Below are 22841 nucleotides of genomic sequence, written 5' to 3' on the forward strand. Positions count from 1 at the left end.
AGTTATTCTACTGCCATTTGAGTGTCCTTTTATGGATGTCACATACATTAGTCTGGTTGACCGCCTGACCAACCTCCCCCACCCCCCCATGTGACCAGTGTCTTTGTACTTGTTAAAAAGGGAAGTGACCAGTCATGAGTCTCTGGTGACACACCTACGCACCTGCAGTTTACCTACGTATTTTCAGTCTCTGTCACAAGTTAGAATGGAACTGAAATAGATTAGCCTCACTCAAACGCAGACAGACACAATCTGCAGAGTTGTGTGTGACATTGCTAGTCAATAGAAATACCTTTAACACAATTATCCATTTAATGGAATAATAAAAGAATCAGACCTATATTTTGCATAGCAAATGACAGAAAGATATAGCGACTCTAAACTCTCCAAAAACAGTCAGTTCTTCCACACTAAATTCTAAATTCTGATTGGAATGTGCCATTATGTGCCAGGTTGCTATGCTGTTTGGTCCAAGCAGAACATCCTACAGCTAGTATAATGGACTATATTTCAAATTTTAATATGTAATTAGGTACACTAGGCTGTGCACTAGAGTGTTTTTACTACAGGTAAACAGGTTTTAGATACTCAAATACCCCATACACATGGTAAAATCACTGTAACACAGCCTTTCAGGCTTGTCACTTTTTTAGACATCAGGTGAAATGTATATATAGGGAAATTGATGTGCAAGTACAAATGTCCTCAGTTCCCCTATCAGAAATAAACTTTGGTCTGAATATAGACCAAAGAAACTCTGACACAAAATGCAAACCATTTACACACACACACACACACACACACACACACACACACACACACACACACACACACACACACACACACACACACAAGAACGCAGGCTGCTTTGTGTCTTTTGTGATGTGCATGTCTGTGTGTATTTGTGTGAAACATGAAAAGTTGTTTCTTGCAATGTTGAAATTTGTGGGTGAAGAGAATGGCAGCTGGTGACTCTACTGTACAGTTGCCAAATGTATATGTGTGTGTTTATGTGTGTGTTTATAATTGTGTGTGAGGGGGTGGGTTGCACACAATGGAAAGTGAACTCTTGTCCACCTGACGTTTGTGGTGTTTCCTACTTTCACCAACCAAGGAACTGGAACCAGTAATGACGAAAGAGCCGTTAACATCCTCATCTCTCTTTCTCATTTTCTCTCTCTGTTTCTCTTTCCTTCGTTTATTCTCAGTTTGCCCGCTCCTTTCTGTTTCAGGGTGTAACTTTCTATCTTTTGTCTCTCTCTGCTCTGTGTGGTTCACAGTCACATGACTCAGTGATGACAGACCATGTATGGGCGGAGACTGAGCTGCTTTTTATGAATGAAATGTGTTGTTTACGCTGACTGAGCTATATTTGTGTGCAAGTGTGAGCGTGTGTGAGCGTATATTTATATTTGTTAACATTTACATGTGTGCTCAACCGCAACAGTTTCCTTCACTTTTTTCCTCTCTGCTGATTCACTCTGTGAAAAAACCCATTTGAGAACACACTTACACACACACTGTAACATGTGCGCACTGACAGGGTTTGGATCCTGACTTCTAAATTTGTTGTGTTGTTGAATGTGTTCACTCAATGAGTGAATGTGTCTGATAAGGCAGCATTCTGTTTCCAGTGGTGGTTTGTGTAACAAGGGACTGTGTTTCTAGTGACGTGCATTTATAAGAGTGTCAGTAAGGGATATGTATTCCATTACTTGTCTGTGAGAAAACCACTGAGAGATCTGCATCTACCTCAAAATATTTCACTTTCTCCACTCACACTCTTGACTGCAGGTTTACAGAAGAAAACACAATGATAATTGATCCAGGATACACTGTACATAATGTTTTGTCAGGTGAACCGAAAAAATTTGCTTCATGCGGTAACATCTAAATTAAAAGAATAGTTCACACAAAATGAAAATTCTGCCATTATTTTCTCACCCTCGTGGCTTGGAGATGTTAGACCATGTCCACTCTAATCCATTTTCATTAGAAAACTCTGAGGCATAATCATAGTAAACTCAATGTGTTTTTGAACAAAAACATATGTGTAGCCATGGCCTTAGCCTTAGTCACCATTCACCTTTATTGTAAATAAATAATATCCAATTAAAGTGAATGGTGACTGAGGCTAACATTCTGCTAAAATGTTGGTATTTATTCACCTGCTATATAAGGATCTACAGAGCTGAGATATATTTTTTTAAACAAATCTCCTTTTGTGTTCAATGCAAAAAAGAAGGTCATACGGGTTTGAACAACAGGAAGGTGAGTAAATTATTTTCAGTGTAGACATAGTTATGATTATTAAGAAACCTGCATGTGTTTTACAATGCCATATAAATTAGATTAAATTAAATTATTTAATTTACCTTCACCCCAATACACAAACACACACATACTGTACATGTATATACAAACACAAATTAATACACACAAACACACATATGTCAGTGGTTCCAGTAAAAGAATATTCTCATGCTTTGGTGGTAACCTGAACTAGATGTGCTATAAGTATGTGTAAATGGCAAGTCCCACTATTTGGCCTGACATATATGTGCATAACAATGAAGGTGATGCAATAAATGTTTAATTAATTTGTCAAAAAGTGTATCCTAGAACAGTTCTATCACTCGTCCATACAAGCACACTTGTAGACATACAGTACAGTACTACCAAAGAGATTTAAAATAACCGACCCATAGGTCCTGACAGTCTCAGTGTCTGGATTATTTAGAGCTTTGATTTATGCTTAAAGACCACAACACCTTTGCTAACAATTCTGAAATGGTTTTACAACTGATTTGTTTGAAGAAATAGAATGAAATGGTACCAAAAACAGTGTCTATCCAGAAATGTTCACTGAGTTGATTTTCATAGTCAATTATATAGTCTAACTGTAAAAAGATGAGCCTGCTCTTGTTTGTGTGTGTGTTTGTGTGTGTGTGTGTGTGTGTGTGTGTGTGTGTGTGTGTGAGCGTGTATTTATCACTTTGTGGGGACCAAATGTCCCCATAAGGATAGTAAAACCCGAAATTTTTGACCTTTTGGGGACATTTTGTCGGTCCCCATGAGGAAAACAGCTTATAAATCATACTAAATTATGTTTTTTGAAAATGTAAAAATGCAGAAAGTTTTCTGTGAGGGTTAGGTTTAGGGGTAGGGTTAGGTTTAGGGGATAGAATATAAAGTTTGTACAGTATAAAAACCATTATGTCTATGGAAAGTCCCCATAAAACATGGAAACACAACATGTGTGTGTGTGTGTGTGTGTGTGTGTGTGTGTGTGTGTATGTTAATATGAACAGCAGGAATAGAAGAAAGGGCATCTGCGTTATTATTTTTGTTCCTCTGTCGTTCCTCTGTCGGAAAGACTCCAATCATTAGAATTATGACTCACAAATTCACAAAGCCCCACTGTCCGTATGAAGTCACCGAGACCCCATTGACAAACACATTCACGCACAAAAATATACACATTTACACTAATGAATAAAAGTGCAGCCAGATGCTGTGGAAATTGTCCAGGTTGTTTATTTGTTCTGGAGGCTTATGGAGGCTAGTTCATGTTGCATATGGCCCATATAGGCCATAAAAACTACCAGCACACATACAACGCACACCAGGAAAAGTGCTTTATTGCTCAGATGTTGCTCTTTTAGAGCTCAAGAGGATTATTAGAGTTTTGTATTTCTGTTTCATTCAAGTATCAACGTTGTCTATGATGTTTCTCCTGATATTCCTTCTTAAATTGATAGTTCACCCAAAAATAAAAATTACATCATAATATACTCACCCTCATGCCATCCCAGATGTGCATTCAATTTTTTCTTCTGCAGATAAGAAACACACTCACACACATTGAGTTCATTAATTAGTCAGAAATGTACCTGTAGTCCCATTCTGTTTCTGACAGGACATATTATCTGTTCTCGGATGAATCTCAGCAGTCTTTGAAATGGATCATTGACAGTAGGAAAAAGAAAAACCTCTGGACAAGGAACAGTTCACTCAAAAATGAAAATCCTGTTATTGTTTACTCACCCTCAAGTTTATCCAAACCTGTATGAGTTTATTAACACAAACATTCTTCTTAACATCTCTATTTGTGTTTTATGGAAGAATGAGACAAAGTCGCACATGTATGGAATTATGAGTCGCGAGTAAATGATGATAGAATTAAACATTTTTGGTGAACTGTTCCTGTAATGTCTGCTCTGAGATCAATCCAATTGTGTTTCTCCTTCAATGCGTCTTTTCGTTGAGAAAATCCAGATGCTACATGCTTCTTCTAAAGAAATGTCAATGGACGTTATGAATTTTATTCACAGTTCCCTTGATGATAACAGCCTGATCTAGCCTGTTGCACAAAATACATAACACACATAATCACACACTGGTTGCACTTTGATCCCAGCCATCGCACAATTTACAAAGTCATGCTGTGACAGCAGCAAGTTCAAAATGAGCATAAATGAAATATTTGAGATTTTGAAAAAGATGGGGAGACAGAAAACACAGATGTCAAATGAATAGATTATTGCTTCTAGTGTTCTGTACTGGAGGGAGTGTAAGAGTCAGTGAGTCTTCATAGCTTCTCTGGGTATATCGTAGAGAGAGGAGAAGAGACAAGTTAAAAGTAAGCAAGAGTGAGAAAGCACTTGTGAGACTCAGTGGTATGATTTGTTTAAAGTGATGTGTTCTGATTTCCTGCCCAGAGACAACCGGCATTCACTGACGATTCTGTTCTAAAACAACAGCTTGACCAATACTGGGTGGCCGGCAGACACTTACGCAAAACTTCTCAGAATGTTGTGTGTACATGCGTGCGTGCATGTGTGTGTTTCCGGTCGTAGCTGCACAGTGAGACAAAGAGGCTCATTGAAAGCCAATGTGACTGATCTATCAGTAGAGATATAGACAGAGTTCACATACCAGACTTTTACCAGAGTTTGGTAACTGCAACCATGTGGTTAGGAAAAAAAGAATTTTTTGTAACTTGGTTTATATAAAATAATTCGGGTCACGCAAGGTTACACATTGATTTCATAAATGCCACTTTTGACATAATTTATCAGCCTGATTGACAGTATTCACAGACATGAGCAAGAACATTCAGAATCACAATGCCTCTTCACTTACAACCATGGCTCGCAGTGAGGATCGCCTTGAGACTCCCAATATCTGTATTTACATTAAAGCATGTCATTTTGCATTCAGGATGCGCATAAGCGGTGTCTCTGTATTGGAGCCTTTCTTATTTCTTACTTCTCTTACTTTTATAGTTTTGTGCAATAAGATATTGGTTTAGTTATTTCACAGTGTGGAGTACCATGTAAATGCCACAGTACATGAATACAATTGTCTGTACCAACACTACTTATTTGTAAATGTTGTGCCCTGGAAGTGGTAGTGGAAAGCTAAAATCTCTTTGAAAGCTGCACGTGACAAAGCTGAGATGCTGATGGAATTCTTGGTCAGCAGGAGGTAATCCCGTCGCCGTGATGACGCGTTGGACATATTGTGGAGTCTGGATTAGGATTAGAGAGAGCTGAGTAAACACTCACAGGCCGTCTCACTGATGAGGAGGGAATCCCATCCAGGATTATGAGACATGTGTGCACTCTCTTATAGTCACATACTGTATATACAGCCTCTTTCTTATCTATTGTGTTATCATCTACACTCAGTTTATAATAGAAATCTTTTAACATTTTATTTTTGGCCTTATGGCCAACCTTGTTTCTATATCACAAAACCACATATACCTGTGTACATAAATAAACACACACTCAATGTGTAAACACATGTTTACTTAGATATCTAAATAAGGACATACCATAGACTTACTATAGATACCATAACGTAAGTGCTTACTATTGACTAACCTTAACCCATTCCCTTAACTTTACCAAGATAGAAAACGTGCACTTTTAGAATAATAATAATAAAAACACAATTACCTTATTTATTAATCCCTTTTCCAATTGAGGATATCCCAAATGTCTGCAAAGGAAGGTTTTGTTAGATTTATCTAATAGTAATTATATTAGTATTTAGTAGGCCTTATTATAATAAGCTTTATTTAAAAACAATATAATTATATGATATGTCCTTATTTAAATAGCTAAGTAAACATATCTGCATGCACATGTCTATGTATAACTAAGTAAACCCACACTCACACACAAGCCCACCAACATTTACTTTCAACTTCACAGCCATAGCCACGAATAATAAGTGTGTCATAATGTATGTATAAGTTTGTTGTAGAAATGCACATGCACACAAACTCTGATAGTGATCTCGTTAGGTCAGGCTACCCCAACAAGCCCTTTAGCCATCCTTAGAAGTACTCTCCCTCCTTCTCATTGCTATTTGTGGCACGCTTCAATACACTGGATCACTGAGCTAGGGAAAAGCCATGAAGAAACAGCAGCAGGGGAAGCCGCAGCCGGAAACGTTTAGCTAGTTTAGCCAGGGCTGCCCTGAGAGCCCTGATCCTCTCACACGTCACACCAAGACACACTCAGTCATTAGGCCGTCTTAAGAGTCTTTCCCCATACGCACGCTCAATGCTAAACGCGGACACCTCGTGGGAGGGGATTTGAGATCGGAAAGACAGTGTGGGGAAGATGAAAGGGAACGGAGAGAACAAATGCTGATGAAGAAGACATGATGACAGGGAAGATTCCGGTTCTGTTGGCTGACTTGGCTCTTATTGAGTCTCTCTATAGTCATTCACATTTTACTGTTGTTAACATACAGTTTAATGACTCTAAAAAATCACTGCAAGGTACATTCTATCTATTTTTTACTCAAAAGTGGTCCACTAAAAATGACTAATTACTTCTCTTAAAGTGTAATCTGACTACATTATTGATAACTTAATCAAAAAGTTATCACATTTCTTATTACTTTACTTTTAAGTTACTTTCTAAAAAAAAATTTCATGTATTATTTTATCCCCTTTTCTCCCAATTTGGAATGTCCAATTCCTCGTGGTAGTGCGGTTACTCACCTCAATCCAGGTGGCGGAGGACAAGTCTCAGTTGCCTCCACTTCTGAGACCGCCAATATGCAAATCTTATCATGTGGCTTGTTGTGCATGACACCTTGGAGATTTCACATGTGGAGGCTCATGCTACTCTCCGCAATCCACGCACAATTTACCACGCGCCTCACTGAGAACCACTAAACATGACCTGAGGAGGTTACCCCATGTGACTCTACTCTCCCTAGCAACTGGGCCAATTTGGTTGCTTAGGAGACCTAGGAGTCACTCAGCACGCCCTGGATTTGAACTCGCAACTCCATGGGTGGTAGTCAGCATCAATACTCGCTGAGATACCCAGGCCCCTTATAAAACACTTTTTAACAGAAATGTTTTTGTTTTCTTGCTCAATAAATTCTAAAGAATCTCTGTATTCCATTTAATTGGTGCATACAAGTCATATACTAATTAAGAAAATATTGAAGACATGGAATATGATGCATGGACTACTTTTATGATACTTTTATGATAAATTGAAGCACTATTCACTGCCATTGTATTAAAAAGATGGACGGTCATATTCATTAAAAGAACTAATTTTGTGTTCTGAATAATAAAGAAAGTCATACGAGTTTGGAACAACATGTGGGTGAGTAAATGACAACAGAGTTGTCATTTTTGGATGAATATTCCTTTAATGAACATGGCTGAAGAATGTTATTTGTGTGTGTGAGTACAAGAGTTCTAGATGTCCATTGACTCATGCAGGTCTGTGTGCATGTGATAAGCCAGAGTAGCGCTGGGATCGGTGATGGGGACCCCTGTAGCAGAATGGTGTGGTTGAGATGGGCCCTGGGCTCTGGGTTCCTCTCATAGTCAGTCTGACTCAGAGCTCTAATAGAGTGGCTCTGTCTCCTTCCCATCTATGCTTGTAATCACATTACACGAGCCCAGCAGCACATAAATTAATAAGACACACTTCTTACCTCTCTCCTTCCCCCACCATCTTCGGACTGTTCAGCTTTTTTATCAGAAATGCATTTCAAATTGACTTCATGTGGATTTGTTTCTTTTTGTCCAATGTGTAGTACAACTTCTCCCCATGAAATATACAGTGCTGTCCAGAAGTCTGAGACCAAATTGAAAATCTGAGATTCAAAATCTAACCTAGAAATAAAGAGAAAGGTTTAGGATTTTGATTTTTTTTTTTTTTAAGTAAAATAATAGAAACGTTATGACATTAAATGTTTAATACATATGTAAGGTTCAGCACTCTTTCTAATTCACACTGCAATAATAAGCAAATCTATTAAATTGACTGTGATCCTTGTGTAGAAAAGGACAGATTTCCTCGCTTCTATTGAAGCACACAAGATGCTTTTTGGAACATTTTCACATTATGCAGGGATAACATAGATCATCAGGTTTTGCACAAATTTGTTATCATTAAAATTATAATTCTGTCATAATTTACTCATCCATCCATAATTTACTCATATTGTCCCAAACCCACATGGCTTTCTTTCTTTCTTTCTTTCTTTCATGGAACACAAAAGTAGACCTCCTTTTGAGTTTAACAGAAGAAAGAAGAAACATAAGAGTGAGTAAATGATGACAGTATCTCATATTTAGGTGAACTATCATCCTAATGCCACCCCGGATGTGTTTATGTCCTTTTATACTATTAATCTCCACTTTCACTTTCACATTCTTCTTCTTTTTTTTTTTTTTTTTTGCCGATTTGTATTCCTTGCCATCATATCACCACTTACTGGGCAGAGAGGAGAATGTATGGTAAAAACTGACTTAAATATGAATCTGTTTATCATCCACACCTATTACATCGCTTCTGAATATATAGATTTATCCACTGGAGTCTTATGGATTACTTTTATGCTGCATTTATGTGCATTGTGGAACTTCAAAATTTTGGTACCATTATCTTGCATTGTGATGACCTACAGAGCTGAAATATTCTTCTAAAAAACGTTGTGTTCAACAGAAGAAAGAAAGTCATACACATCTGGGATGGCAAATTATGAGAGAATTTTTAAATCGTGGTTAAACAATTCCTTTAAAGGAAAAGGTTGGACATACTAAATAAGACATTTTAAATACTAGTATGAATGTTTACACTAAATACAAGTGTTTTAGTTCAACTTTTCCCTCAAATTGTTATGCTGATAAAATATGCTGTTAAAATATATTGAATTATGCAATTGAAAAAAGAAGAAACATAACATGCATTAAAAAGGTGCAAGAGGAAGTTATGAAGATGGAAGATAGAAATATTGAAACTATTAGAGTGTATTTCATAATAATAAGAATCACTCTGAGTCTCTCTCTTCTTCTCTGTCTGTCTCTGTCTGTCCCTGAGGAGAGTGTCTGAAGTGATCGGTTATGACAGGCCCGCAGTTTGAGTGGGGGAGTTACAGGGGGAGGACTGATGGCGATTTACCAATCCAAGTGGCATATTCCCCCTTAGGGAAATGCCCCATATCACTTGGCACACACACACACACACACACACACACACACACAGAGTCATCCCTCTCACTCTTAATGACTGTGTCTGACACACACAGTCAGCCCACCCAGCTTCTTTGTACATTGTATTCTGAGTTCCTTTGACATCAGACATATTTCAAGAAAGCAAATTAGAGGGTTTTGTGTGTATCTTGTGTAAGTATTTGGCATATGCAGTGTGAGTGTGCATTGGAAGTCAATTTATGATAGACATATTAAAAACATCTCACTACAGATGTTACCCATCTTTGCATTGTGTATTTATGTATGTGCGTACATATTTGTGATTGTGTTTAAACAAACACTGTGTTTAAAAATAGGCATTGCGTTTAACTGTTCCATTTGTTTATTTTCTATTTATTCCAGTCTGCTTTGCATTCATGTTCCATTCTCTTGTGCCATGAGTCTGGGGAGGATATGGAAAAAAGGAATCCTCGACAGAAGAGAAATAATGGATAAGAAGATATAAATATTGAGATAAAGAGGCTGGTTTAGTGACATATGTCAAAACAATTTTGTAGTAGAACTGAATCAACCTGTATACAATTGGTTATGCAAAAACACATTTTAAGGGATAGCATTAGTATCAGGTAGAAATAGCTCCTTAAAGTAAGAACTGCTGGTTATCACTTTTACACTCATCTGAACATATATAACAGATAATGCAACATCAAGAAGATCCCCAAGAATCATGTAGCTAACTCAAGAATGCTATATAGTAAAATAGTTCTTGATAAGAACAACCAACCTACTGTGCTAAACCTAAAGTGCTACCAAGAAACATTTTAAAACCTAAGTGCATTAAATATCTGCAGCTCACTCACTTACACACCAATGCGCACATGTATACATACCTTGCTTAGAGTCAACCGCCTTGGGTCAGCAGAATAAGTCAGATATTAAAAGATGAGTAAAACTCGTTTTAATAATCAGTACTTCATCTGGATTAATCCAGCAAAACCATATGCCCTAGCCAACACTCTCATTATAACACTGCTGGGAGCCAGAAAATGTGCACTTTCTGTGTATACGATATGTGTGTGCTTTTGTTTAAATGCACGTGCAGATGGTTGTGATCATTTTCTATTTGTGTGAAATGTGTTTGTGTGAAGAAGGTTTGTACAAGTTTCTACTTATGTGACATTGTTTATTTGAAATACAGAAGGTGTAAGCGTGTGTGCTACTGCTCATTGTGTGTGTGTGTGTGTGTGTGTGTGTGTGTGTGTGTGTGTGTGTGTGTGTGTGTGTGTGTGTGTGTGTGTGTGTGTGTGTGTGTGCAGTGATGTGGACGACGGACAACTTATGAAAGTGTTTAAGGGCCAATTACATGCACCTAAACACCCATAGACAAACACATTGATCGCCTTTTAAATTAATATGATTTTTAAAATTACAGTGTTTGGCAATTATTTGGACTTATTGCATTAGATTAAATATTAAAGCCAGAGGCATTTATTTAAAAGAAAGATCCCAAAAGTGCACTTTTAAGATAAATCATTGTGGTTATATTTGTATATATATATATAAAAATATATGCACATATATATCAACATATATGCACATATATATCAACCATCTTTTAAAACACCTTTAAGAGCACTTCCAACTTCTTTGGAAGTTTTGTATCAATTACAAAACCTGTTCCTTGCGCTCTCTCTGTTAGAGCACTTGTGGATTGTACCTTCAAATTTAGCCATGCACAGATGAGTTTGGTATGATTTTGCAAGGGATAGAAATGAAAGGGAGAGAGTAATTGTGATGAGAGGAGAGTGCATGTTTGTGGGGTTTGATTTAGCTTACAGTAAACTGTGGGGACCAACCAAGGAATATGCTTAATAAACATATTAAATAATGTCTTAATGAAAGAATAAAAGCTGTAACATTCTCTGTGCAAGAATATGAACACAGACGCTAATTGTATTTTCTCATTTAGATAGCTAAGTAAATATATGTGATGAGATGGAGGAGGTTCTCTCTGGTAAGGTAGGGCTGAGGAACAGCTAATGGAGTGGTCTGAATTCCACATGAAGATTTACAATGGTGGGAACAGACATTATTCTGTGATCACATGGATCACAGTACTGGAGTCCACAGCTTCTTTTGTATCTAGTTCAAAAACATTAAACATATACGCAAGGGCACACACTCACCCCGCTCAAACAAATTCTGCTTTTATCCTCACTGTATCATCATCATAGACTTGTTTATGGATGTTTTTTATTTTATTCATCTTATAAAGCCTAAAGTAAAACACAAGGTAAATATGATTGAAGGTATAATTTAATAATCAAACAAACAATGTTAGCATGCAGTTTAAATCAAGTTTGTCTCTCGTTATAGTGATGCGGAGAGAGATATAAAAGGCACACCAGAGAGTTACAGGGAGAGAGAGTGACTGACAAACCTACAGCCACAGAGAGTTTTCCTATTATTTTGTGCATCATTTAGTTTGTATTGATGGTTACCATCAAAGTTGAATAGTAAAATAACTTACCTTGAATCTGCTTCGTTGTCTCCTGACTCCTCCATTGCCCAAACACTTCGCAAACTATATGGATTATTACTCATTAAGACGATTCACACCAGCGTTTATCACCCACAAACCGATGGACTGGTCGAACGATTTAATAAGACCTTAAAAAACATGATTCATAAGTTCATAAACGAAGATGCTAAGAACTGGGATAAGTGGCTCGAAAACCTGCTGTTTGCAGTGCGAGAGGTTCCACAAGCCTCCACTGGCTTTTCCCGGTTTGCGCTACTGTATGGGCGCCGGTCACGCGGCGTGCTTGACGTCATATGGGAAGCTTGTGAGGAAGGACCTTCGAATAGTAAAAATCGAATTCAATAAGTTCTTGACCTTAGAGCAAAACCCCTCACTTTGTGGCAGGTAACACAGGAGAATTTGCTCCAAGCACAAGAACGTCAATGCCGATTGTACGACAGGGGCACTCGACTACGGGAATTCGCACAAGGAGATAAAGTGCTTGTATTACTGCCCACCTCGACCTCCAAATTACTCACCAAGTGGCAAGGACCCTTTGAGTTCACACGACGAGTCGGAGGTCTCGATTATGAGGTTCAGTGTACAGATAGGGTCAAATCAAACCTACCACCTTAACCTCCTCAAAACATGGTGGGAGGCGGTACCTGTAGCCTTGGCGACAGCGGTTCCATAGAGGGCGAAGCAAGGGCCGGAGGTATCTCCCAAATCAATTTCATTCACCCCGGTCCCTTGCAGAGACGGACACATGACCACACCCCCATGCCACAAAGAGCATCTAATATGTTTGAGCATAAGGTTATATTTAGATTAGCTTTATAGCTTCATGCTCAGTTTTACATTTACTTACATACTTTTATTCATTTAGCAAAAGTTTTAGGAGTTTATATCAGGATTTATAACAGTATACGATTTTATATTCAGAATATTTATAATTATTTCCTTTTGTGAGTTGTGCCCCTAGCATGAACAAATACATATACAGTATAAATACTATCTTGCATAAAAACGTTTCCAAAGAGATATAAAACATTCTTAGATATAAATGCAGATGAATGGAGGATTCTGTTTTATTCCGGTCGAGCACCCCTTGCATGGGGGCACTACATAAATTCATGCACAGGGACACTGAGGAGTCTAAATTCAGCCCTGGTGTAACCCCCTTACACTGGGGTTTATTCTGGTTCACGAGAGAAAGAAAAAATAAAATATGTTTGTGCTGATGATTTGTAGTTGAACGCCTCAAAGACCCAACACATAATGAGGACATGCTTACGGAATAAACTCAAGGTCAGCTCATACCACACATAAAAACACTTAATTTAGGTCATGTTACGGTTCAGTATGTGTCAGTAAAACTACAGAGGTTTCTGAAATTAATAAACAGAATAAACACAGTCAGAATATATAACTTAGTCAAAAAAATTGGTCCGTTTTGGGCACCACCGGTAACATACCACTACTCTTATGGTTTCCTCACTTACCCGGTGAGGCAGGGAGGCGAGCCCTCAGCAACTCTTAGTGGTGGATCACTCGGCTCGTGCATCGATGAAGAATGCAGCTAGCTGCGAGAACTAATGTGAATTGCAGGACAAATTGATCATCGATACTTCGAATATACATTGATTGTACCATTCTTCAATAATTCGGGAAAAACTTGGTATTCAAGGTTGTCTAAGACCATGTGCATGCAAATAATTTTTTTGGAAAACACATATGTTTTGGCCTTCCATCCACACTGTGATGGTGTTTTTGACAGTGAAAGTTGAGCTTTTACATCCCTCAGAAGAAGGAAAGTCACGATCGCAACGTTGCTATGGTCATGTCCTCGAACACGAACCATCCACGAACGCTGTCTCAGTGTGATCGTGGCCCAGACACGTGAGGCAGCGCATGTAGCCTTCGGTGGCGGAGAGATACAGACTGCATCCAGGAATCACACATCTTTAAAAAGACATTCATGTCAAAGTGTTGCTGTACTAGAGGAAAATATACTCTTTTCAGAAATATACTCTTTTAGTAGCGCTGTCAAAGCGCCCAGGTATGTAATTTGCACTAATCGTTCAGAAGTTCTTCTTTCAGAGGTGAATGGAACAGCAGTAGTAGTCAGCTCACTGATACACAACCGCTCGGCTCCGAAGAGTGGGCAATCCTTCTGCTTTTATTTTTTCAGGGTAGTGGCATGCAAATTCCACTCGCCAATTCCTTTTGGCCTTTTCTCAAGATTTGAAGGTGTTTTGGGGCTCCCAAGAGAGACCTCCTAGTGTCACTACATTGACAAAACGTTGAGTGAGTTACAGAAGGATAATGCTATCTTCACATTGTAGTGTGGACAGTGGAAATGGAGATATCTGAAAATGAGGAAGTATTTGTTGTCATGTGATGCAGTCATGTGATCCATTCAATTAAGATGGTAGCACATGTACAGAATCATTGGATTTGGGTTATTTTGGCTGTAAAGTGTATCAGTACTGAAAAACTAACTTGTGTCTACATTATTACTCTCACAGAGATAGATAGAAAGAAAGAAAGAAAGAAAGAAAGAAAGAAAGAAAGAAAGAAAGAAAGAAAGAAAGAAAGAAAGGGAAAAACACAGAGAGCTTTCTCTTGACTGTATCTCTGTCGTTACACATCTTACAAATGTACCGGTTGATGCCAGAAAGTCTTAGAGCTCAGTCTCCATATAATGCACTGTAACCATACCCCTGTGTTATGTGTGTGTGTCTGTGAGACATTAATAGCTTGCCTGCTGATATATCTGGCCCTCCTTCCATCACACTGTGTGTTGTCATACCACCTGATTCCTCTTCGGGTTAGGAGGAGGGACGGGGTGTACTTTCAGCACCCCTACCCAACCCAGCTCTTCCAGCGAGCTGACAAATTCTTCTATGGCATCCTTGGGTGTGTGTGTGTGTATTTTGGCAAGAGGGATCCCTTGTGACTGTTTCTTAAGTCCAGTACTCACAGAATGTGCCAAGGGTTTGCCCTGCCTTGGGGGTAGAAGGTGACCCTATAGCATATCTTATGCCACACACACACACACACAGACAAAAGCAGCAGCATTAAATTACTGTACCGCACACACTCATTCTTAAATTTTTTTTTTGTTTGAAAGAGAAAATATCAGGACAGAACCTTACATTGAGAGGTTGACTGTATGGCATTACAACTGTATATTACATAAAAAAGTGCATAAAGACCAATCCATGCTACTTGTTTACACAATACATTATATTAAAAAGTCATAAAAAAAGATGTGTCAATTATGACAATCAAAAAATAAAAATATATATATTATCTATACAATGAAATTAAATGGTGACCAACATTCTGTCTTTTTTTTTTTTTTTGAAAGGAGATAGACATGTTAAAATGCATTTGGAAACACACAAGGGTGAATAAATGATGACAGAATTTAGTGAACGTTTCCTTTAAAATGTTTGCGATGCAAAATTCTCATCTTAATTCTCATTCTTCATTTGCTTTGCTTGCATATACTGTATAATACGTGGAGAGGAACTTTAGGTTTTTTTAAAAAGAAAGAGCTATAAAGAGGCACATTTAGGACCACTGCACACTTGAGAGAACACAGGAGTGTTGGGTTTAAAGTTATCTTGGAGTTTTATATTTCAAAATCTACCACAAAATCTCAAGGCTTTCCATTATAAAATCTGTCCTTTTTCTTCTTACTAATCTGAAGGAAAAACAGTATAGTATATAACCGGAGCTGAATGTTTAGATTAACGAATATTTAATTTGTGCATGTGTGTCTGTGTTACGCAAAATGACCCAAGTGTTCCATCATGAGATGGTGGTTTTGCGGACACTACCGCCTGTGAATGGGCCGGAAAGCAGTGTGGGCCATTTCTTGGGATGTTTTTCACATCCAAGTTCATCCCGAGTTCATCTCCCGAGAGAGGTGTGTGTGTGTAATTCTGTGTTTGTGAGTGTGTCCATATGTCTGAATGTGTAAGAGAGGTCTCTATTCCCCAGACGTTGGTGAAACGTATCAATGACACTGGTATAATGCTGGCCAAACTTTTTCCCGGGTTTTATTTTTAACTCTGCTACTGAGACAAAGAGTCCAGTCAGTTCTGCCTCTGAGAACCAGGCCACAGGAGCCTGACCAAGCCTGGCTGCGTCACACACTCCTAGTGTGTGTGTGTCCCGCGCAAGAGCAGACACGCAAACAGGCCAAAGCGGAGAAGTGGAAAGAGAGAGCGAAAGAGGCCTGGCATGGATTCATCACTGTGGTGAGAGCATCAGGGGCGGTGTGCCATAATGATGATGTCATAGAAGGAGGAAGCAGTTTAAGTTCTGTGATATAACAGGGAGGAAGTCACTCAATCAAACACAAATGGCAGACTGTGCTACAATGCCATAGACCTGATGAACATAGTGATGCTTCTCACTGTTTTTAAGCATCTCTCGCAACGTAGCACTACGTTTAAGGGCTGGTTCACACAGGGTGTGTTCTTGTGTCCATTTGCGTAAACGTGCTACACAGATGTCATTTTTTTGTGTGTGTGATTTTCTCCCCTTTTCTCACAATTTGAAATGCCCAATTCCCAATTTGCTCTAAGTCCTCGTGAAGGCGTTGTGACTCACCTCAATCCAGGTGATGGAGGACGAATCTCAGTTGCCTCCGCGTCTGAGACGTAAATCCGTGCATCTTATCACGTGGCTTGTTGAGCATGTTACAGCAGAGATGTAGAGTGTGTGGAGGCTTCATGATATTCTAAAACGGCATCCACGTACAACTCATCACTCACCCCACTGAGAGCGAGAACCGCACATTATAGCGACAACAAGGAGGTTACCCCATGTGACTCTACCCTCCCTAGCAATAGGGCCAAATTGGTTGCTTAGGAGACCTGGCTGGAGTCACTCAGCACACCCTGGATTCGAACCCACAACTGCAATGTGCTGTTTTTAAGCCTCTCGTGCAATTAATGCTGTGCTTAAGGGGCTATAAACACAAGGCACATTTTTGAGTTTGTTAGTGTGATTTTTAATAGTTTTCTCTATTAATAGTGTCTCGGTTTTTTAAGCATTATGGTGCTGTGTTTAAGGTTCGGTCCACACACAACACATTCTTGTATCCGTTTGCATTGGTTTTTCATCGTTTTAGGTAAACAACTACTGTCAAGATGGAAGGTTTTGACTGTTTTTATGCATCTCACGTTTTTTTTTTTTTTTGTCCAGCGTCTCAAGAAACAACCTTAGCGTTTGAGGGGTTCTGCACAAGACACGCTCTTATGTTCAGAAACAGCAAGAAGCAGCATAGCATTTAATTGTTTCTCAGTAAAATCATGTGCTTGACATCTTTGAATGTTGTGACACATCTTGCTTCTTTATCAGTGTCCCGCACCATGAACGGCACGTTTTTAAATCTCTATTTCCAGTTAAAAATAGCCGTGTCAAGTTGGACAAGATGCATATTTTCATTAAAAAACTGCGACACAGGGCAGTGGAAGGAAATAGAATGCAAGTGTTTCGATAGACGCTTTTATCCATTGAACTACTTTAAACTTGACACAGTGTTTTAAAAAGGCATCTTTCATGGCATAAGATTTGGAAAAAAAAAACAGCGAGATGTGTTTCAACTGTCATAGACGTCCATCTAGCACATGTTTACATAGAAAAACTATTTTTAAAAAAACAATGCATACTTAAAAGAACTTTTAAAAGTGTTTCTCGATACACCTGCTTTCTATTCTCTTCCCCTGCGCTGCATCTTGCTGTTTTTAAACGCAAGAATGCATCCTGTGCAAATGGCCGCTTACACCTGAGAAAGAAACCTACATTTTGCAGACCTACACATCCTTATATAACCCACCAGATCCAACACACTTCTATACATAACACACATGCAGAGATACACACACATACACACATCGTACAGGCCTCTTGTTTCCTGAACCCCTTAATCCCCTCTGGTAACCGTTCCCCTGCCAACTACGCCCTCACTCTCTTTCTTTCCTTTCCTTTCTTTAATTTTTTCCCTCTTTTTCTCTCTTTTTCCACCTCATAGTGACGCACTCCTCACATAATGAAACTGTTAAACAAGGGGACAGACGTATTGCTCTTTCTTTTTTTGTCTCTCTCTGCCTGTCTATTTCATTCTCTCTTGGTCTCTCTCCCTCCCTCTCTGGTTTTCTCTCTCTTTTTCAGGGTGAGTAAAACGATATTGCTGCTCTGTATTTGTGGGCTGGCAGCATTGAGTGAGAAGCTATTTTTAGTCTTGGTGGAGCTATTTGAAGGCGCTACTTGTGTCATCAGCACCATGCCATGCGCTTGCCATCATATGCACAGTATTTTTACACTGTGAGAGAACACTTGCACACTCACAAACTCTGAAACTCATGCTCAGGCTTACAAATGAGCATACATGTGCAAACAAACTAGCACATCAGCATCATAGGACAGCCAGAGGGCAGCGGAGTATGACCCTTGTTGAACCCACCCTCTCTCTCTTTATTTTTCTTGGGACTAAATGAAGTAGTCTAGTGATTTCAACCATTCTTAATACAATTTACGATTTTTATTTGTTAAACATATAAAACAGAAAAAAGTAAAAGATTAAAATGACTAATCGTGATTAATCTTAATTCATCTCAGTTTTAAAATTCATCAAAAAAAATGTTTTTTATGTGTGCCAGTTTTATACATTTGTGTGGATGGCACTCATAGCAGAAGGTACTTGGTGAGTCTGTTTTCCTACCATTATCAATCGTTTTTTTGTGTAGAAGTGACTTTAATACTAGTAATGATAATGATAACAGTGATATTCAATGAGTATTCATATAAGTTCTCCATTGTCTCCATTGTCATAGGTACAAAACAAATGTATTTACACACACACATATATATATATATTTTAAAGAAATGGAAAATATTGTTTTGTGGCTGGTATAAAATAGTTTTCACCATCTGCAGGTGTGCTGTTATTTTCTCACAGTCAATCCCCATTTTGTTTTGTTTTTCTGTGTGAATCTGTGAATCTGGAATGAGCTGAGCTCCTACAGTAGTGACACATTTATTTCAAACCACAGATGGAAGGATTTGAGATACCATGTCTTTGGGATGAAGTGTTTATCAATCACAATGGTTCTGAACCAGGTTTCTCAGATTTTACAATGGGCACACAGTTGCAAGCCAACTCCTACAAAATTTGTAATCATACAAACTTAAACAAAACCTCCCTCGAAAATAAAAAGGTCCTGTTACGGCCTAAAATGTAAAAACTCCCATTATAAAAACCCATAGAAGATACCTGCGGGAACCCATAGCTCAGATATGCTAAAGTATTTGTCTTCATGGTTTTAGGACTACAATCTGAACAGTTCTATTGTATGGTAAATAGCATTTAACATTGTTTTTTCTCAGCTGTCCGTGACACTATCAGAACAGACCTGCAACGCATTTTTGGGTCATGACCCACCAGTTAAGAATCCCTGATCTAGCACATTCTTGAACAACTGTGTGTGTGTCTGTCTGTGTTTGTGTGTATCATGTAATTGGATATGTCTGCATTACAGGTGTCATGTGTTACAGGAGATAGCCAAACATGAAAAGCACATTTTAGTGGATTTGTTAAGACAAAGATTCTCAGATTCTGTTCCATAATAGATGAGGACATTATCAAAGCAATGAGCAAAACAATATCCAGTGCCACATGACTCTCCAAGACTACCACCTTTTCTCACCCCTTTTCATTCTGTCTCACACTCTCTTTCTCTCACACACAATTATACAGGCCTTAAATGCCCACATGGATAACACAACTGTAGTATAATTTGTATTGGGGGATCTGAACTAGTGTTTTCAGCTTCTAACACACACTATCTGATCACACTGCTAGTCACAGAGAGTACAGGCTTCTTTCAAATGTTAACTTTATTATTGGGTGTCTGGTATCGGAAAAACTGTGCTTCATGCAGAAAATCCAGGCATACTGTTCTGATTAGGGCTGGGTATTGATACTGTATTTTGTATTACAATTTGCAAGCTCTTTATTCGATTCAGATCTTAATTCGTTATCAATTCATATGGGTACATTTCTGTTGCAATGTCCAGTTTGATTACTTATGAAATAAATTCTCTCTTATCGAATGCTCTTAATTATAAAGGAACCTACTTGGCAACCCTTCTATGTACAATTTGAAAATCTTAATTTGACAAATTATATGTTATAATTAGTTTTTCATCAAATTGGTTACATTTTAGCTTTTGAAAAAAGCGACACTTGGAAAACAGAAATATACCTTAGCCCAAAGCGTACTCTTTTCAAGTATGTGAATATAAATGTGCTTTGGAAGCTCGATTTTATGCCTCATTGTTTTCTGAAATATGTCACAACACAATTCATAACACAACTCAAGTTCACATTGCATTTTCAGTGTTGCTGAAAGGGGCATTAAAGCATTAGCATAAAATGTCTTCAGTCAGTTCTCTGATTTGGATGAATTACTATCATGGCAAAGCTAATGTTTGAAGATAGTTTTGCTGAACAACCCTAAAGATAAAATAGTGCAAACTGATTATTTAATAGATCATCTGTTTCATCAGACTCATGCTTGCTACACATTGTCATTTTAAATAACTAAAAACGTTGACAATATTGAGATCATAGAAAATAAGAAATGAAAACTAATATAACTGATGAAAAATAAACCATGATCGAAAATGTACAAATCAGTCTGTCAGATATTTGTAGTGCAACCACTGTATGTGACCTGTAAAGCTGGCTGCTGCAATGGCAAAAAAGTCGGAAAATGCAATGAACACAGGTCAGGCCAAGTGAGGGGTGAAACAAGCCCTGCATCTCTATCCACATACTATCCATACTAACTATTACTTGACAAGCACAAAACATCAGCAGAGAGAGTTTGTCATAAAACAAAAACGTAATCCGAATTGTCTGGAACGCGATGCCAGCAAAATGCTGATGCTTCACCCCAGCGGATTGTGTGAATACGGTGTCATGTTCACTGTTGTCTTTTATTTTTGTGCTTTTATGTTGAAGTTTAATTTAGTTCCTGTTTCCTGTTTGGTTTTTGTAGTCATTTGTAGTTTCTTTTTATGATTGGTTCTCCTTCCCTGATTGTTGCCCCAGGTGTCCCTCATTCCTTTGTTTGTTCCTTTGTGTATTTAAACCCTGCTGTTTCTCCATTCCCCTGTCGGTCGTTGAATGTTGATGTTTGTGCATATTTTTATAGTCTGTATGTTTAAATCCTGTCGGTACTCCATTCCCCTGTCCCGTACTCTCCGTTGATGGTTTTTTCATGTTTATGTTGTTTTTTTCCCATCGTGGATGTTTTATTTGTTCCAGTCTTGTTTGTCCTATTATTTTCAATTAAAGAACTGCACGTAGATCCGCACTCCTCGTCTGCCTTCACCTGCCTTTGTCTCTACGCTCATAACATACGGCTTATCTGAGATTGTTTTGTGCAGAAAATCATGGTTAAAGTGAACAGTTTACCAACAATTTTAAATCTCTCATTATTCTCTTACCCTGATGCCATCCCAGATGTGTATGTGTGACTTTCTTCAGCAGAACACAAATTAAGATTTTTAGAAGAAGATAGAGCTCTGTCTGTACCTTATAATAGAAGTACACGGGTGCCAGCAATTTGACGGTCCAAAAATCATATTTAGGTAATCCATGTGACTCCAGTCAATCAATGTCGGTCTTCTGAAGCAAATCGATAGGTTTATGTATGAAACAAGTCAATAATTAAAACGTTTTTAACTTTAAATCGGCGCTTACATCCATGGCTCTCATGCAGTTTGAAATGGCCGAACTCTCGCTTGGCGTTTGTTCTTCTGTTGTAAAAAAGCGCTGCTTCAGTATTCTCGCGTGAACTCGCCAACATGCTTACGTCACACTTCGTGTTAGCAGCTGGCAAGAAGCGCTTTTTAAAAGTTAATAACAGTTTGATTATTATTTTTTTTTTTTAAATGTATAGATTTTCATTGATCGACTGGAGTTGCATGGATTAATTTGAATGCAGTCTAAATGTGACTTTTGGTCACTCATTGCTGACTCATAGTTGTCTCTGCATATTAATCTGGGAAGGAGAAAGCATCTTAACACTGAAAGAATTACACTTCACCTTTAAGAACAACTTTTTTGACAAAATACACAAAAAAGAATGTAAGTTGTAGTTGTAGATGTTTTGATTATGAATACATTTCATAGGTTTCACACAGGCTTAGGTCATCTGTAATGATCATCAAGTGAAACCCTGAAAGCCAAAAAATAACAACGAGAAAACTCTAAGGGCCAGGGAGGCTTCCTGTTGTCACATGGACAACTGCCCAGGCTATGGTCTACAGGGCATCACAGGAGCGGCCTGCTGAACGTGAGTTGTATGTGTCATATTTTTAATGACGTGCTCCTTTGTGGTCTCAAGAAGTGTGATGACGGAGAACAATCAAAGTGCAGGCCGATAAACGTCAGAAACACTTCTTATTTAACTGCCTTCTCAGTGCTATCTATGTGCTGTGGTAAGCATGAGTGTGTAAGTTTGTGCATACGTGTATCTGTTTGAGTGTGTATTGGACTGTGTTTCTGAGGGAGAGTCTGTCTTTCCCATTTGTCTCGTGGGGATCTGATCCAGCTGCTGTGGGTGGAGCTTGTTGACCAGCACAGCTGTGACCTCATAGCCCAGCATCATCTCACAGAAAGAGACGCAAGCAGACATTAAGGCACACACATACACACACATTTGGCAGCAAGTCATCACATTCCATCAGTCCCTGATGTGTGATGGTCAAGCTTAGTCTGGATCAAGGGTTATGTGTCTGTGG

General features: G+C 38.5%; 1 pseudogene; it reads left to right on the forward strand.

Annotated features, from left to right (window-relative positions):
- Positions 1 to 13539: 13539 nt before the first annotated feature.
- On the forward strand, positions 13540 to 13699 carry LOC127656513 (uncharacterized; annotated as a pseudogene).
- Positions 13700 to 22841: the final 9142 nt, after the last annotated feature.

Source organism: Xyrauchen texanus, chromosome 15 (assembly GCF_025860055.1).
Source record: "Xyrauchen texanus isolate HMW12.3.18 chromosome 15, RBS_HiC_50CHRs, whole genome shotgun sequence".
Classification (NCBI taxonomy): domain Eukaryota; kingdom Metazoa; phylum Chordata; class Actinopteri; order Cypriniformes; family Catostomidae; genus Xyrauchen; species Xyrauchen texanus.